The sequence below is a fragment of the Ambystoma mexicanum genome, unplaced genomic scaffold, assembly GCF_040938575.1.
Source record: "Ambystoma mexicanum isolate Mex_15411 unplaced genomic scaffold, UKY_AmexF1_1 Mex_scaf38, whole genome shotgun sequence".
Classification (NCBI taxonomy): Eukaryota; Metazoa; Chordata; class Amphibia; order Caudata; family Ambystomatidae; genus Ambystoma; species Ambystoma mexicanum.
Genome location: NW_027182453.1, coordinates 432,291 through 450,977, shown reverse-complemented (window position 1 = coordinate 450,977; position 18,687 = coordinate 432,291). Strand labels below are relative to the sequence as shown.

Here is an 18,687-nt window from a genome sequence, read left to right as displayed (position 1 = left end):
GTTGGGGCAGAGAGCGGCGATGCGGTGGGCAAGGAGTGCCAGATATTGGTTGAACAGCCAGGGAGAGAGGTTAGATCCCTGGGGGACACCACAGGTAGAGAAAAAGATGGCAGAGAGGAAGGACCCCAGTTGGACCTGGGAGGGTCGATTGGAGAGGAAAGAGTTCAGCCACGCCAGAGCCTACCAGTAATACCCAGGTTATCAAAGAGACGGTTGAGCAGGATGGTATGGTTGACAGTATCAAAGGCAGAAGAGAGATCGAGCAAAATGAGAACACACGGAGTGTTGGAGTCAAGGTTCGAGAGCAGGTCCTCACGGATGTTCAGGAGAGCAGTTTCCGTGCTTATGGCAGCTCTGAAGCCAGACTGATGGTCATGAAGACTACCAACAGATTCAGCATGAAGATTAAGCTGGGAGATGGCCAGTTTCTCCAGGAGCTTGCCCAGGAAGGGAGTGATGGAGATTGGGCGATAGTTGGCCGGGCAGGAGGGGTCGGAAGAGGGTTTCTTAAGAAGAGGGTGCACAAGGGAGTGCTTAAGGGGGGGATGGGAAGACTCCAGAGGCGAAGGAGTGGTTGCAAAAGTCAGCCAGGGCAGGAGCCAGGGAGTCAATGTGATCCTTGATAGTTTTGGAGAAACAGGGGTGATCCTGTTTCGACGAGACGTTCATAGATCGGACTTGTCTGGAAACCTTGTCAGCGGAGAGAAGGGGAAAGGCAGAGAAGGAGGGAGGAGGGGTGGCTGCAGAGGGGCCAGAGGAGGAACAGGGAATAGAGGGAGGGAGGTGGTGGAGGAAAGTGAGGACAGGATGTCCTGAGTTTTAGAGATGAAGTGAGAGGCCAGTGCCGTGTAGAGGGCCTGGGAGGGGACAGGAGAGGTAGAAACTGCAGCAGGGTTGGCCAGCTCCTTGCAGATTTTAAAGAGTTTGGCCGAATTGTTAGATGCCGCAGAGATGCAGGCTTGGATAAGGGCTCTCTTCTTGGTGAGAACAGAGAGCCGGTATTGCCTTTGGAGCAGGTGGCAGGCCAGTTTGTCAGAGGATGAACATGAAGCACGCCATTTTCTCTCTGCCACCCTGCACTTGCATTTTAGGGTGACAAGCTCCGAGTCATACCAGGAGTTACATTTGGCTTTGGGCTTCAGGTAGATTCTCATGACAGGGGCAAGGATATCAAGAGTATCAGATACAGCAGAGTGGAGCGTAGAGAGGGCTTTGTCAGGGTGGGAGTCAGCCGCAGGGGGAGGGTGGGGCAAGAAGGTGGCAGTGAAAGCCTCAACTGACACGCGCTTCATGGGTCGGATAACCGAGAAGGAGGGTGGCAGTGATGAGGGTGGCTTTGCCAGTGGGGTAGGGAAGGTTAGTGGGAGGATAGGAGAAAGTGATCACTCCAAGAGAGAGGAGTGGAGAGAGGGACGGAGAGGGGAAGGTCAGAAGAGATCAGAGCATCAATGTTGTGCCCTGCCGAATGAGTCGGCCCAGACGGGAGAATAGAGAGTGATAAATAGTCGCAGAGGTCGCGAAAGAGTCCAGAGGGGGGACAGGAGGCATCCAGGTGGATGTTGAAGTCTCCAAGAAAGAGGAGTTGAGTGGTAGAGGACAGGAGTGAGGAGGAGAGGTCCGCCCACTCTGAGAGGAAAGAGGAAATCTGGCCAGGTGGCCGATAGATAGTAGCCACGGTAAGGGAATGGCTAGGAGAGAGAGCCGGCAGACAAGGCATTCAAAAGAGGAGTAGGTCTGCGTAGGAGGGACAGTGGCAGGAATCCAGTCAGGGAAGATAAGGGCCACACCCCCCCAGCACGGTTGGGCCTGGGCACAGAGAGGATCTTGTAACCATCTGGTAGGAGTGTGTCAAAGCTGGTGACAGAGCTGGACGTGAACCATGTCTCAGTGAGACCGAGGACGTCGAGGTCCTGTTCCTCAAGAAGGCGACAGATATCAGAGGAATGTTTGATGGCAGAGCGAGAAGAGTGGCAATGTGGAGAAGGTTGCCAACCTTGAAGGACTTCCGGGGAGGGGTACAAATCAGAGGTACGCCCTGCGGGGGTGAGGAAGGAGCAGGAGCAGGGAGGGTAGAGACAAGGTAGCCGAGGACAGATGAGGGGGGACAGCAGGAGAGGAAAGGAAGTTGATGAGGCGCGGGAAGCGTCTATCAAAGAGGTAAATGTTGGCCTGAGGGCCTTGGACCAAGACGGTCCTATTAGCGTAGACATTAATGATGGCCTTAGAGGAGTGGAAGGGGGCCAGAAGGACATCCCAATGGGTGCCACCATTAATGGGAGAAGAGGAGAAAGGAGAGAGCACAGAGACCATAGGAAGGTGGAAGCGATTCAGTTTGCTCCTAGTCTTGGGTCCTCAGTAGGCCTTTTGGCTCTCGGAGCTTATGTCCGTCCTTGTATGCTGTCCTGGTTGTATGCTGTTCCAACCCAGGACTTCAGAGCCCCTTTACCTAATACATAGCCTTGATAAAGACCCCAGAGGCCCAAACACATGTTGGCTGACCACCACCAAGACTAAGGGCCTCATTACAACCATTGCGGAATGGGTTAACGGGCTCCACTTATGGAGGCGGACCCGTTAAACCCATTCCATAAGATTACGAGGTCCCATCGCGGGACCCGGTAAGGACGCCTGGTAAAACCAGGCGTCCTTACTGGGTCCCGCGAGGGGACCAGGAGCAAACAACGGGCCGGTCGTAATCGGCCGGTTGTTAGCTCCCGCTCTCATTTCCATTGAGCCCTATGGGGCTCGAATGGGGAAGGTCCGGGCCCGGGTTCCCGGAGGGAGGAATTACTGGGCCTTCCGAACTCGGAATGGCCCGGTAATTCCCCATTCAGAGAACCCAGACCCAGTTTTGGAGGCAGCCATGGCACCAATAGCGCCATGGCTACCACCAAACCCGTAATGAGGCCCTAAATGTCTTCACTTGAATTAATAAAACCGAACGCGGCATATAGTTTCAATTTGGTGCCAGGAGAGGGACCTGGATCCTCTATCCTGTCCTCTGTACCCTGTGTTGGATTTTCTGCTTTCCTTGGCCTAATCGGGCCTGCAGATTGGCACTATGAAGGGTTACCTTGCCACTATTTCTGTGTTCAAGAGGTCCTTTTTTTTACAATGCCCACTGTTATGCAGTTCTTGCAGGGTTTTTGCAACCAGTTTCCTCCCCGCAAGCTTGTAGTTCCGGTGTGGGAATTGAATTTAGTTGTAACTTTTCGTATGGGCGCTCCGTTTGAGACCCTGCATTCCTGTTCTATTAGATTGCTCACCCTTAAGGTAATTTTCCTGGTTGTCATCACGTCCGCGAGATGTGTGAGTGAGGTCCAGTGTTTATCTGCTTTACCCCCATTTGTTTCCAAAGGGAAGGTGACAGAGTGAGATCCTCCTTTCTGCAGAGGATGGTCTCAGATTTCCATCACTCTCAGATCCATCTTCCTGTGGTCTTCCCTTTGCCTCGCCCTTCCAAGGCAGAGGATGGACTTCATCAATTGGACCCAGTACCTCACCTAAAGTACTACGTCTCTCATACTTGAGATGCTAGGAAGGATGACCAGCTTTTTGTTGGCTACGCTGGTGTTTGTGCTGGAAGGGATGTGACCAAACAGACCCTGTCCAGGTGGATCATTCTCTGCATCTCAGAATGCTATGGTCTGGGTGGGAAGGATGTGGCTGAGGGTGCCTGGGTTCATTCTACCAGGAGGGGCTGCCACCTCTGCCCTGCAGAGAGGGGGGTCGCCTGTCCTGGACATTTTCCAGGTGGAAACATGGGTGTCTCTGCACATGTTTGCCAAGTATTATTGCTTGGATTTCCTTGCGGGCTAGGATTCCCATTTTGATATGGCAGTCCTACAGAGCTGTCTAGTTTAGGTGCTGTTCTTGCTTTCCTCCCTCCTCCAGATTACATACTGCATTGAGAGTCTATCATAGATGATGAATCTATGGCAGGAAGGAATTCATTAGGAAAACAAATCATTTATCTCTTGCTAATGTTCTTTCTGATGGATCTTCCTGGCACATATTCATAATCGCTCTTCCTACTTGCCCCTCCTGCGGGAAGCTAGCACACCGTCAGTTCTACAGTCCTTCAGAGTCAGAGTGCTAGGGAAAGAGGGCGGAACTGAGGACATGGATCGCAGAACCGCTGCTTATAATGGGGCGCATAGAGGCGGCAGAGCTGTGCGGTGCCCCCTAGCAGTGGAAAGGTATCCGGAGAATATGGATATCATAAAAAAGGAATCCGTGACAGGAACAACCATCTGAAAAAACATTACTGTGAGGCAGAAATGTGTTCTTTTTACTTAAGTAGAAAATAATTGGAACTCTTTGTAATTTACACTTATTTACAAATTGCAATCCATGTAAAATAAAATATAAATTTTTACTTTATAGTTTCTCTACATATCTGGCAGAAATCCCTGTAGACCACTATCCACTGGTACTGCCTGGCTGGCATCACTGGGCTGAACATATTCATGGACCTTAGTGGGAGAAAGCAGGAAGGCTGGCACCTATTTGTCCATTGCTTCCAATTTTATAGTTGGGATTTTTGCTACTTTTTTTCAGGGAGTATTCTCGGGGAGTAAATGATTAATACACCACTTATCTGTAGGGCTGGTATTAAGAGCTGCCTTTTTTAATAAAAAAAATAATTTTCTATGGCACTTATTCACCCAAAGGTTTATGGGTTCTAAGAGCAGGTGGACATTCAAACATAGGCAAATCCAGCAAAATGAAGGGAAGACAAACCAGAAAAGATAGGTCTTCAGCAAGCATCTGAAGGTCATGTGGCCAGTGGTGGCGTGCAATTTTAGACAGAGGGCGTTCCAGATAATGGGAGCAAAAACCAAAGAAAGGTACACCACCTCCTCATCTAGAGGGATAGATTTAAAGGTAACTGTGATGGCCAAAAATGCCAATGCCAGTTACGGCACAGCGCAGTGATCATATAGATCACTGTGCCTGCTTCCCCCGGCCTGCTTTTCCCTCCCCCCAATTTACTTTTACGGCGGCACACTTCTTTGTGTGCCGCCTGCACCCTGCTATCCCTGCGGCATCAGCTCCTCCCACTAACATGGGTTAGAGTTGACGCTGCAGGGTGCTTTTCTTTTTTTTTCTTTCTTGTCCCTCACTTACCAAAATGGTAAGCAGGGACACCCCCGCAACTCCCCGCTCACATTACAGCACCCAAGCAGAGTGGGGGTCACCCCGGCAACCTGCTATGCTTGAGCGCAGTAAATGCTGCCCTCAGTTTGTGCACCCCCAAAGTTGCAGTGACTGCGGGGGTACACAAATGAGGGTGACATTTTAGTACAATACCGATAATAAGAACATCCCATGTACTGAAGTATTCGCCACATTCACTAAGCTGAAATAGACCCAGGCATGCGTGACTGTTCCTACTGAAGCATTTTCCACATTCAGTGCACCAATAAGGTTTCACACCAGTATGTGTTCTCTAGTGGCTAATAAGATATCTCTTCTGAGGAAACCAATTCCCACATTCACCGCACTCATGTGGTTTTGAAACTTTATGGGTTTCTCTAGTGGAGAGTAAGTTCTCCCTTGCAAGCAAACACTTTTCCACAATCAATGAACTCGTAAGGTTTCTCTCCTGAATGTGTTCTCTGGTGCATAATAAGGTGTCCCTTACGAGCAAACCCTTTCCCACATTCAGTGCACACATAAGGTTTCTCACCTGTATGTGTTCTCTGGTGGATAGTAAGCTCTCCCTTTGTAGCAAACCCTTTCCCACATGCAGTGCACTCATAAGGTTTCTCACCTGTATGTGTTCTCTGGTGGATAGTAAGCTCTCCCTTTGTAGCAAACCCTTTCCCACATGCAGTGCACTCATAAGGTTTCTCACCTGTATGTGTTCTCTGGTGGATAATAAGATGTCCCTTCTGAGCAAAATCTTTCCCACATTCAATGCAATCATAAGGTTTCTTCTCACCTGTATGTATTCTCTGGTGGTTTTTAAGGCAAAGTTTCCGAGCAAAACCTTTCCCACATTCAGTGCACTCATAGGGTTTCTCACCTGTATGTGTTCTGTGGTGGCGAATAAGATGTCCCTTCTGAGCAAACCCTTTGCGACATTGAATGCACACATAAGGTTTCTCGCCTGTATGTATTCTCTGGTGGTTATTAAGGAATTATTTCAAAACAAAACCTTTCCCACATTCAGTGCACTCATAAGGTTTCCCACCTGTATGTGTTCTCTGGTGTATAGTAAGAACTCCCTTCTGAGCAAACCCTTTCCCACATTCAATGCACTCATAAGGTTTCTCACCTGTATGTGTTCTCTGGTGAATAGTAAAAACTCCCTTTTGCGCAAACCCTTTCCCACATTCACTGCACTCATAAGGTTTCTCACCTGTATGTGTTCTGTGGTGGATAGCAAGCTCTCTCTTTGCAGTAAACCCTTTCCCACATTCACTGCAGACATGCAATGTCTTGCCTCTATGCGTTCCCTGGTGGATAGCAATATCTCCCATCTGAGCAAACCCTTTGCCACATTCGATGCAGACATGTGGTTTCTCTCCTGTATGCATTTTCTGGCAGCAGAGAAGTGTATCAAGCAAATGGACACTATTCTCAAATTCAATGCACTGATAAGGTTTTTCACCCATGTCCTCATGTGGGCAATAAGTATGTTCCTGAGATGGCAATTGTTCACACATTATGTGCCTATATAAAATGTCTTGCCAGTTTATTTTGTCAGAGGGCCCCTTTCACTGAACCTTCTCCCAAATTCAGAGCACAAATGAGAAGTGATTTTCTTACTGCACATAACACTTAGTAATTTTCGTGCTAGACAGCGCTCTCCCCCAGGATTGACAGAATGAACAGACTTGGTTACTGCATGTTATCACGAAGGGGTTGCATGGATGGAAGCCATCATGTATCCAACAAGCTTCTCATTCTCAGTTCCTGAATACTCTGAAAAGACAATGGCATCTCAAACTTGCACACTTCTAAGATGCTTGGAAATTACATATTTTAACAATGAAGCTGTTCACTGCGATAGTCCAGAGAATCGAACAATCACTGTTTTTGCATTTCTGGGGCATAAGTCACCTATTAACATAAAAGGAGATGCACATTATTAGTTTCAACACGTTCACAATAGCAGGCATCACATGTAACAAGAAGACTTTACTCAGTAGTAGCAATGTTAACTCATGTAGTAATTTATACGACTTTGAAGTGCCATCTACCGGGGAAAGGCACCCTAATAGGTGGCAGAGTAGCGGTGCTCAAATGAGAACATTTGATGTGACAGAGGTAACATGCAGCAGGAATAGTGTGATTCATTTTTATGTCGGAAATGTTAGCCGCCACAATTTTAGGAAAAACACACAGGCTGTGTGAACAAACATTGTAAATGGATATTTTACTCTTCAGGAGCATGTATATATGTTCTACCATTTTGTTTATTCTCTAATGTCTAAATGAGCTCATGGGAGCTCACAATTTCCATACACAAATGATATAGGTAGGTGTGTGGCACCAATCGGGCACATGTTTGACCAGTCTATTACGTAATCACTATGGACTCCATTACATTTGGCCAAATGTGTATTTTTCCCAAACATGAATAATATAATCAACAGCACCATTGAGGGAACAAGGGCAGAATTATGATTTAAAGAGAAAGCGCTAAACTCTTCCCACAGTGAGAATGGCACAGGTCATGCCGGCCATACATTCAAACATGGACTTTAAACCTAGATAAAATCCAAACCCACCCCCCTGCCCCAGGATTGACAGGAAAAACAAGCTTGTGTCAGAGACCAATAGAAAGACATTTCTGTCAATGAGGTAAAGTGTATGAGAGACTCCCTGAATTCCCCAATATCACCCCATTTGCCTTCGTAACTGTTTATACAAATGGCCCACTGCCAAGTACTGGATTTAATTGGTCAGAGGGGTCCCACGTCTGTTTCCCTGTTTACCACTGTGTACTTTTCAGGAGGAGGTACACACCCTGTTATATTGTTAAGGAGTGTGTGTGTGTGTGTGTGTGTGTGTGTAAATGGGTCTGTTATTTGGATGACCGTGAAATGATCGAATAAAAATGACCTAATGAGAAATGACTGGTTTTTTTCTATACTTTTTTTTAAATAATGCGTGGGAGGGCGACCCCCGCTTCCCCATCAATTCCCCCTACCTTAACCTATCCCCTTTACCCCACCCCACATCTATTTTTAATGAAAATGAACAGAAATATCCTATGAATTTGACCAAAGAAATTCGGTCATTTCTCATTAGGTATTTTTGTATTCGATCATTTCTGCCGATACCCTGTTACTTACCAGGCTCCTCTAACCTGACCCAGACCCCTTTTTCTGGAGTCTGATAATTGAACCTTAGATTGAATCTCAGCGTGCCCCTGTACCCTCTGTGCTGTGACCAAGAACTGCTTTCATCACATTCCTAGTAACCAATGGGGATGTTGCCCCATCACTGCCAATATCCAAGAATTGATTTACACCATTTAGTGATTACACACACATGATTCGTGTTGATCCACAGTGCAGATTCTACTCACCTTACTCCAGGGGAATCTGTGCAACATAATCCCACAGATCCATGATCTGAACGTGCGAGAATGCCATTGCCAGCATCTGTGCAACCAATGTGCCTATTTAATTCACGTGTAGAACTCCACTCCTTCACCCCCATAGCAAAGTGCTGTGATCCACCATTCAGGTTCAATAGCGAATTACTTATTAATAGGACGGCAGAGGAATGTATTAACATAGCATAACATAATAGGTGAATTTGTAGAGTGCAGCTCCCCTCCACTGGTGCATTTTGGTGTTAGACAGAAGCTAACAGATGTTCATTGTTACACAACTCAGCGGTACTCATTCTGTTAATCTTTGATAGATGAAGGGATGGGTGGACAAGTGACTATGAGGACACACACATGGATCCTTCTAGAGAATGCATTAGTCCACTGAGCCACATACATGGACCCTAAACCTGGATCTGAACATCAGCACAAGGATGAGGCAGGAAGGAGGAATGAGACAAGACAGGAGAATATGAAGGGCCCAGGAGCGCAGGATGGGAGACAGGCTATCTCAGAAGCATAGAACAACCTGTGCAGAGAAACAAACTACAGCAGTTATTTACCTGTCGGTGCCTGTGCTACTTACGATTTGCAGCTTAGATCTAGCTGGAGCATGCGCAGAAAAAAGCAATAAAAAGGGCGAGGGAGGGCACAATCTTCCTCTTGCCAACTTGCTTTTAATTCTAGTCACCAAACCTGCATCTGCACCGACATTACAAGGTATTCATGTGTCAGCTATTCAGCCAGTTCCTTCATATTGAAGTGCGTGCATGGATCATGCACTATTGCTCCTGTGCATCCTGTGTTCCCCCTGCTGGGCCTCTCAGTTCGTGTTACAGCCTCCAGCTCTTTACTGCTGTGTTGCCTTTACTTGCTAGTTAATCCCAAAGCCTCTCGCTAGTTAATACCAGAGCCTCTTGCTAGTTAATGCAAGAGCCTCTTGCTAGTTAATCCCAGAGCCTCTCACTAGTTAATGCCACAGCCTCTCGCTAGTTAATCCCAGTGCCTGTCACTAGTTAATCCCAGAGCCTTTTGCTAGTTAATACCAGTGCCTCTTGCTAGTTAATGCAAGAGCCTCTCGCTAGTTAATCCCTTAGCCTTTCGCTAGTTAATCCCAGAGCCTCTCGCTAGTTAATACCAGAGCCTCTCGCTAGTTAATACTAGAGCCTCTCGCTAGTTAATGCCAGAGCCTCTCGCTAGTTAATCCCTTAGACTCTCGCTAGTTAATCCCAGAGCCTCTTGCTAGTTAATCCCAGAGCCTCTCGCTAGTTAATGCCAGAGCCTCTTGCTAGTTAATCCCAGAGCCTCTTGCTAGTTAATCCCAGAGCCTCTTGCTAGTTAATCCCAGAGCCTCTTGCTAGTTAATTCCAGAGTCTCTTGCTAGTTAATTCCAGAGTCTCTTGGTAGTTAATTCCAGAGTCTCTTACTAGTTAATCCCAGAGCCTCCTGTGAGTTAATGCCAGAGCCTCTTGCTAGTTAATGCCAGAGCCTCTCGCTAGTTAATCTCAGAGCCTCTTGCTAGTTAATCCCAGAGCCTCTTGCTAGTTAATGCCAGAGCCTCTTGCTAGTTAATGCTAGAGCCTTTACTCCTTATGATAATCGCTTGTACCGCTTCTATTGCTCCAAATGCGCAGATATTGTAAAAACAGCAGCTGTTTGTCTGTAACACTTTGCATCATGTTGTCTTGTATTTAGTATCGTCACATTGCAGTGCACGCGCGCTAATGACCAGCTCATCCTTCAACCACATGCTCATCCATCATACACACACACACCCTCTTGCACCCCGGGGCTTAACCTATCAATGCATACCTCCAGATCTCTGATGTCCCATCAACACTCACACCTGACTTATCTTCTTATACCCTTAAACACACAACTCCGCTCTCCCATAATCATCCATTCAACTTGCCCACCACTTTTCCCAGACTACAAACATATCCACAGACCACAAAACATAGTTCTGCCGCTCAAACATAATTCAGATCCGTGCAGGAGTCACATTAAATGGTTTATGTCAATTACTTTGTTTAACATGCTTTCCAACATTTGGCTCACTATTGTATTGTTGGCTTTACTGCTAGACAAAGCCTGGGCCTGTTCACCCATTGTTAAATGCGTGTGTCGCATTTATAGCTCCAATAGCGTAAACTGTTAAACTATGTAGCTCCTCTCTCCTGTTTAGACAATTCTACAAGCAGCCACAATCTACACTTCTCTGACTCGCTTCCCCTCCCCCGATTTACCTTGCTGGAGGGAGCAGCCCTCTCAGCGCTTCATCTCTAGGCCTTTACTACGCTCCTATTCATTTACTTGATTACAATAGCCTTATTGGCTATATACAGCCACACATCTGTTATCTAACTCCCATCTTTAGTTCTCCTTTCTCACTTGCTGTACTATACTATTCCCGTAAAGGAAGGAGGGAAATATCTAGCCACCATATTTAGCTCTCTTTTCTCACTTGCTGTACTATACTATTCCCGTATAGGAAGGAGGGAAATATTTAGCCACCATCTTTAGTTCTCTTTTCTCACTTGCTGTACTATACTATTCCCGTAAAGGAAGGAGGGAAATATCTAGCCACCATCTTTAGTTCTCTTTTCTCACTTGCTGTACTATACTATTCCCGTAAAGGAATGACGCAGGGTGACGCAGTTGGTAGGGGTGAGGAATTGTCCACTTAGTGAGATTAATTTCGCTGTGCATGCTGTGGTGGACAAGAGATTACTGATATGTTTAGTCATGGAGAGATTGGAATCCAAGTAAACTCCTAGGGTTTTTACTTGTTTTGAGACTGGTTTGGTGGTACCATCAATGTTGATGGATGCATAGTCAGAGTGGAGGGTGCTAATGTTAGATTGAGAGCCCACCATCAAAATTTTGTTCTTCTCATCGTTGAGACAAAGGCTATTTAGAGCCAACCAGTTTTGAATGATAGCATATATTTTATTAATGAATAAGGTATCTTGGGTGTAGTTGCCTGAGAGCGGGATGAGGATCTGGGTGTCATCTCCAAAGTTGGTGTAGATGACACCCATATCATCTAACGCTGAGAATAGGAGCTTAGTGTATGCGTTATAAAGTGTGGGTGAAAGGCAGGAGCCTTGTGGCACTCCAATGGGGACGGAGATGGGGTCAGCTGCTTCCTTTCCTATAGTGACTCTAGAAGTTCGCTCAGCTAGGAAGGATTTAATCCACCTGGTTGCATCCGTGGAAAAATTGAAGTCATTAGCTAGGGTAGCACATGATCCACTAAGTCGAACGCAGCAGAAAGGTCTAATAGCAGGAGAATACATAGTTTGCGTGAGTCTCTAATAGTATCCATTTGGATTTGAAGGTCCAGTAGAGCCACTCTTACTCATTGTCGCAGGACTTCTTTGGGTCCTTTCTGCAATGGTCTTCCTTCTATCTATCTAATCATTTTTTCTCAATTTCCTGGGCTAGGAAATGTTCTTCCACTTTTCCCCTACTAAATTGTGTCACGCTAATATTTCCTCTTCGTTTGGGCTATCTCCTCATTTGATTTGATTTAATTATTTATGAAGTGCATATCTCTGGGAACCAAGCAGGGAACCTGCATATGGACGCAGCTGTTATAACAAAACACCAACAACAGCCAACTCAGCTGAACAAGTTAGTTTATAAACTTTTTCTAACACAATTGTAAGAGTCTATTTGACGGAGTTCCAAAAGAAGGTCATTCCACAGCCGAGGTCCCCCCTGGAAGAGAATCATCTGTTACCCAATAAACTGATCTAGAACGAGGTACCACCAGCAGATGTTGGTCAAGAGAATGTAAAGAATGCGTTGGCTGGTAGATTAGGATCTTTGATGAAAGTTATTTCTATGCGGACGATTCTCATATATGTTTTTCTTTTCCTTGTTTTCCGATTCCCTTCACGCTACCATCTCTGTCTGTCTTCTTGCAATCCATTCTCGGATGCACGTCAATCTCCAACTCCTCAAGGCCTCGAAAGCTGTGATTCTGTTAACTCTTGGTGTAATAGATGAACTGGTGCCACAATCCTCTAATTCGGGAGTACGGAGGTCTAAGCCAGCTGATGCACTTCTCAAATTATAGGTCTTCATTAGATCAAAGGTAGAGGTCTCTCTTTCTCCTCCCCCCTTTTTTTTCCCTTGGCTCTCTTCTCTTTCCCTTCTTCTCTTCCTTTCCTTCCCCCCCAAGGAGAAAAGAAACTTAACCGAACTCATAGAAGAGTAGAGTAATGTGCTGCAACCACCCGATAACAGAGCAGCCGGAACGCAGTCCCCACCCGAGCAGAGGACTTTGCCTGGTTTACTCGGCAAGAGAGCAATTTCACAGTGATGACGCAACTAGCCCAACAACCGTCGGGTGGGTCAAAGGTAAGTTACCCGCAGTCCCCACCCGACTCATAAATCGGTAATGGGCACTATTCACAGGATATGCAAATCGAGCCGACTGTATGTGTATCACTGTGTCGTCTCAGAACACGGACGCCGCAGCAGCTATCAGTGGCTATCACGGACGCTGCAGCGGCTAGCAGCTAAAGCAAACAATAATGTCAAAATCCGTTCGAGAGGCAAAGTACCTTGAAGCAGACAGTCGTAACTGATTGAGTGTTGCTAATGTCAATAATACGTTAACTCCTCATAAGGTACTTGCGGAAAGCGAGATCCGAGCCAGGAAGCACAATTAAAAAAGAAAGCACACACACCGTGTTTTCCTTGATTGAAAATCCTTTACCTCTTCACCTTTTGCAGACGCCCAAGCCGCACTGCCCGCCACAGTCTGCCAAGGTCTGCAGCTACACTCTGTTGCCTCACTCTGTAGCCCGCTCTGCAGCCGCAATTGATTTTTAAAGGTGTTGAATGGTAACAGGCTCCAACTTCCACAATAGTAGAAAGACTCCGGTTCCAGGACACCGGACACAGTCTGCCAATGTCTGCAACTACACTCTGCTGCCTCACTCCGCATTTCTCTTATAAAATCACCAGCACAAAACTAACCAAGATATGCATCTGTTTCGCAAACACATTTTTGCATTGTTCCAAACAGCACTAGTCATAGTCCAAATCTTCTAACATAGTTAACATTCTTTACTACACTACCCATAACACAACTTGATTAACTTGTTTCCCAACAACTCCTCCAAATGATAGCAAATTCTCCTGCACCAGTTCTCAGTACTGCCTCTGAGCCCACTGCTAGTAAAATTGTCATGCCAAATGCTGTACCTAATGATTGCAATGCTCTTCTGCCTAATGATTGCAATGCTCCTGCACCAGTTCTCAGAACTGCCCACGAGCCCACTGCTAGCACAATTGCCATGCCAAATGCTGTACCTAATGATTGCAATGCTCCTGCACCAGTTCTCAGTACTGCCTCCGAGCCCACTGCTAGCACAATTGCCATGACAAATTCCATACCTAATGATTGTAATGCTCCTGCGCCTAATGATTGTAATGCTCCTGCACCAGTTCTCAGTACTGCCCACGAGCCCACTGCTAGCACAATTGCCATGCCAAATGCCGTACCTAATGATTGGAATGCTTGTGTGCCTAATGATTGCAAGGCTCCTGCACCAGTTCTCAGTACTGCCCACGAGCCCACTGCTAGCACAATTGCCATGCCAAATGCCGTACCTAATGATTGGAATGCTTGTGTGCCTAATGATTGCAAGGCTCCTGCACCAGTTCTCAGTACTGCCCACGAGCCCACTGCTAGCACAATTGCCATGCCAAATGCTGTACCTAATGATTGCAATGCTCCTGCACCAGTTCTCAGTACTGCCTCCGAGCCCACTGCTAGCACAATTGCCATGCCAAATTCCGTACCTAATGATTGGAATGCTCCTGCACCAGTTCTCAGTACTGCCTCCGAGCCCACTGCTAGCACAATTGCCATGCCAAATTCCGTACCTAATGATTGGAATGCTTGTGTGCCTAATGATTGCAAGGCTCCTGCACCAGTTCTCAGTACTGCCCACGAGCCCACTGCTAGCACAATTGCCATGCCAAATGCTGTACCTAATGATTGCAATGCTCCTGCACCAGTTCTCAGTACTGCCTCCGAGCCCACTGCTAGCACAATTGCCATGCCAAATTCCGTACCTAATGATTGGAATGCTTGCGTGCCTAATGATTGCAAGGCTCCTGCACCAGTTCTCGGTACTGCCTACGAGCCCACTGCTAGTACAATTGCCATGCCAAATGCCATACCTAATGATTGTAATGCTCACGCGCCAGTTTGCGGTACTGTCTGCGAGCCCACTGCTACTAAAATTGCCATGCCAAATGCTATAACTAATGATTGTAATGCTCCTGTGCCTAATAATTGGAAGGCTCCTGCACCAGTTTTCAGTACTGCCTCCGAGCACACTGCTAGTAAAATTGCCATGCCAAATGCCATACCTAGTAATTCTAATGCTCCTGCACCAGTTCTCAGTACTGCCTGCGAGCCCAATGCAAGCACAATTGCCATGACAAATGCCTACCTAATGATTGGAATGCTTGTGTGCCTAATGATTGTAAGTCTCCTGCACCAGTTCCCAGTACTGCCTCTGAGCCCACTGCTAGTACAATTGCCATGCCAAACCTAATGATTGCAATGCTTCTGCACCAGTTCTCAGTACTGCCTACGAGCCCACTGCTAGCACAATTGCCATGCCAAATGCTGTACCTAATGATTGTAATGCTTCTGTGCCTAATGATTGAAAGGCTCCTGCACCCGTTCTCAATACTGCCTGCGATCCCACTGCCAGTACAATAGTATTGCCATGCCAACCTAATGATTGCAATGCTTCTGCACCAGTTCTCAGTACTGCCTACAAGTCCACTGCTACTACAATTGCCATGCCAAATGCCATACCTAATAATTGCAAAGCTCCTGCACCAGTTCTCAGTACTGCCTCCGAGCCCACTGCTAATACAAATGCCATGCCAAATGCCATACCTAATGATTGCAATGCTCCTGTGCCTAATGATTCCAAGGCTCCTGCACCAGTTCTCAGTACTGCCTTAGAGCCCACTGCTAGCACAATTGCCATGCCAAATGCTATACCTAATGACTGTAATGCTCCTGCACCAGTTCTAAGTACTGCCTGCAAGCCCACTGCTAGTACAATTGCCATGACAAATGCCATAAATAAGGATTGTAATGCTCATGTGCCTAATGATTGCAAGGTTACTGCACCAGTTCTCAGTACTGCCTGCGATCCCACTGCTAGTACAATTGCCATGACAAATGCCATACCTAATGATTGCAAGGCTACTGCACCAGTTCTCAATACTGCCTTCGATCCCACTGCCAGTATAATAGTATTGCCTCCGAGTCCACTGCTACTACAATTGCCATGCCAAATGCCGTACCTAATAATTGCAAAGCTCCTGCACCAGTTCTCAGTACTGCCTCCGTGCCCACTGCTAGTACAAATGCCATGCCAAATGCCATACCTAATGATTGTAATGCTCCTGTGCCTAATGATTCCAAGGCTCCTGCACCAGTTCTCAGTCCTACCTTAGAGCCCACTGCTAGCACAATTGCCATGCCAAATGCCATACCTAATGAGTGTAATGCTCCTGTGTCTAATGATTGCAAGGCTCCTGCACCAGTTCTCAGTACTGCCTCAGAGTCCACTGCTAGTACAATTGCCATGCCAAATGCCATACCTAGTAATTGCAAGGCTACTGCACCAGTTCTCAGTACTGCCTGCGATCCCACTGCTAGTACAATTGCCATGACAAATGCCATACCTAATGATTGCAAGGCTACTGCACCAGTATTCAATACTGCCTTCGATCCCACTGCCAGTACAATAGTATTGCCTCCGAGTCCACTGCTACTACAATTGCCATGCCAAATGCCATACCTAATAATTGCAAAGCTCCTGCACCAGTTCTCAGTACTGCCTTAGAGCCCACTGCTTGCACAATTGTCATGCCAAATACTATACCTAATAATTGCAAAGCTCCTGCACCAGTTCTCAGTACTGCCTCCGAGCCCACTGCTAATAAAAATGCCATGCCAAATGCTGTACCTAATGATTGTAATGCTCCTGTGCCTAATGATTGCAAGGCTCCTGCACCAGTTCTCAATACTGCCTGCGATCCCACTGCCAGTACAATAGTAGTGCCATGCCAACCTAATGATTGCAATGCTTCTGCACCAGTTCTCAGTACTGCCTACGAGTCCACTGCTACAATTGCCATGCCAAATGCCATACCTAATAATTGCAAAGCTCATGCACCAGTTCTCAGTACTGCCTCCGAGCCCATTGCTAATACAAATGCCATGCCAAATGCCAAACCTAATGATTGCAATGCTCCTGCACCACTTCTCAGTCCTACCTTAGAGCCCACTGCTAGCACAATTGCCATGCCAAATGCCGTACCTAATGATTGCAAGGCTACTGCACCAGTTCTATATACTGCCTGTGATCCCACTGCTATTACAAATGCCATGACAAATGCCATACCTAATGATTGCAAGGCTACTGCACCAGTTCTCAGTACTGCCTGCGATCCCACTGCTAGTACAATTGCCATGCCAAATGCCATACCAAATGTTTGCAATGCTCCTGCACCAGTTCTCAGTACTGCCTGCGAGCCCATTGCTAATACAATTGCCATGACAAATGCCTACCTAATGATTGTAATGCTCCTGTGCCTAATGATTGCAAGGCTTCTGCACTAGTTCTCAGTACTGCCTTCGTGCCCACTGCTAGTACAAATGCCATGCCAAAAGCCATACCTAATGACTGCAAGGCTCCTGCACCAGTTCAGTACTGCTTTCGAGCCCACTGCTAGCACAATTGCCATGCCAAATTCCTACCCAATGATTGTAATGCTCCTGTGCCTAATTATAGCAATGCTCCTGCACCAGTTCTCAGTACTGCCTGCGAGCCCACTGCTAATACAATTGCCATGACAAATGCCTACCTAATGATTGTAATGCTCCTGCGCCTAATGATTGTAATGCTCCTGCACCAGTTCTCAGTACTGCCTACGAGCCCACTGCCAGTAAAATTGCCATGCCAAATGCCATACCTAATGATTGCAAGGATCTTGCACCATTGCTCAGTACTGCCTGCGAGCCCACTGCTAGCACAATTGCCTTGTCAAATGTCGTACCTAATGATTGGAATGATTGTGTGCCTAATGATTGCAAGGCTTCTGCACCAGTTCTCAGCACTGCCCGCGAGCCCACTGCTAGTAGAAATGGCATGCCAAATGCTGTACCTAATGATTGCAATGCTCTTGCACCAGTTCTCAGTACTGCCTGCGAGCCCACTGGTAGCACAATTGCCATGCCAAATGCCGTACATAATGATTTTAATGCTCCTGCACCAGTTCTCAGTACTGCCCCTGAGTCCACTGCTAGCACAATTACCATGCCAAATGTCGCACCTAATGATTGCAAGGCTCCTGCACCAGTTCTCAGTACTGCCTGTGAGCCCACTACTAGTACAATTGCCATGCCAAATGCCATACCTAATGATTGGAAAGCTCCTGCACCAGTTCTCAGTACTGCCCCTGAGTCCACTGCTAGCACAATTGCCATGCCAAATGCCATACCTAATGATTGTAATGCTCCTGTGCCTAATGATTGCAAGGCTCCTGCACCAGTTCTCAGTACTGCCTCTGAGGCCACTGCTAGTACAATTGCCATGCCAAATGCCGAGCGTGGTGTAGGATCATTTGCCACGTCCTCCGGTCTAAAGGACCCAAGTTACAGTCAGGGATAAAAAAAAAAACTCTCACCTCTCTCATGTCACCACGAGGTGCAAAGGCGGGAAAAACTCCAGAGCCAAAGAACAGGTCTCGAGGCAAACAAGGTGGCCCTGGGTCTTCAATCTGATGGCCCTCAAATACTGCGTGGGAAAGAATTCATACTGCGCATGTGCAGAGAAACAGTCTGTCTGCAGGGAGCCTGGCAAGTAGCTATAGAAGCACAGTGCGCATGTGCACAGAAGCCGTGCTTTTGAAGTGAGCCTTGCAAGTATCTATTGAATCACAGTGCGCATGTGCACACAAGCAGTGTTTTAGAAGTGAGCCTGGCAAGTAGCTATAGAAGCACAGTGCGCATGTGCACAGAAGCCGTGCTTTAGAAGTGAGCCTGAAACTAGACACAG

The 18,687-nt window shown here is 46.9% G+C and overlaps 1 pseudogene; it reads right to left on the bottom strand.

The window, feature by feature from the left end:
- Positions 1–5,028: 5,028 nt before the first annotated feature.
- On the bottom strand, positions 5,029–18,421 carry LOC138559110 (zinc finger protein 84-like; annotated as a pseudogene).
- Between the last annotated feature and the right edge of the window lie 266 nt (positions 18,422–18,687).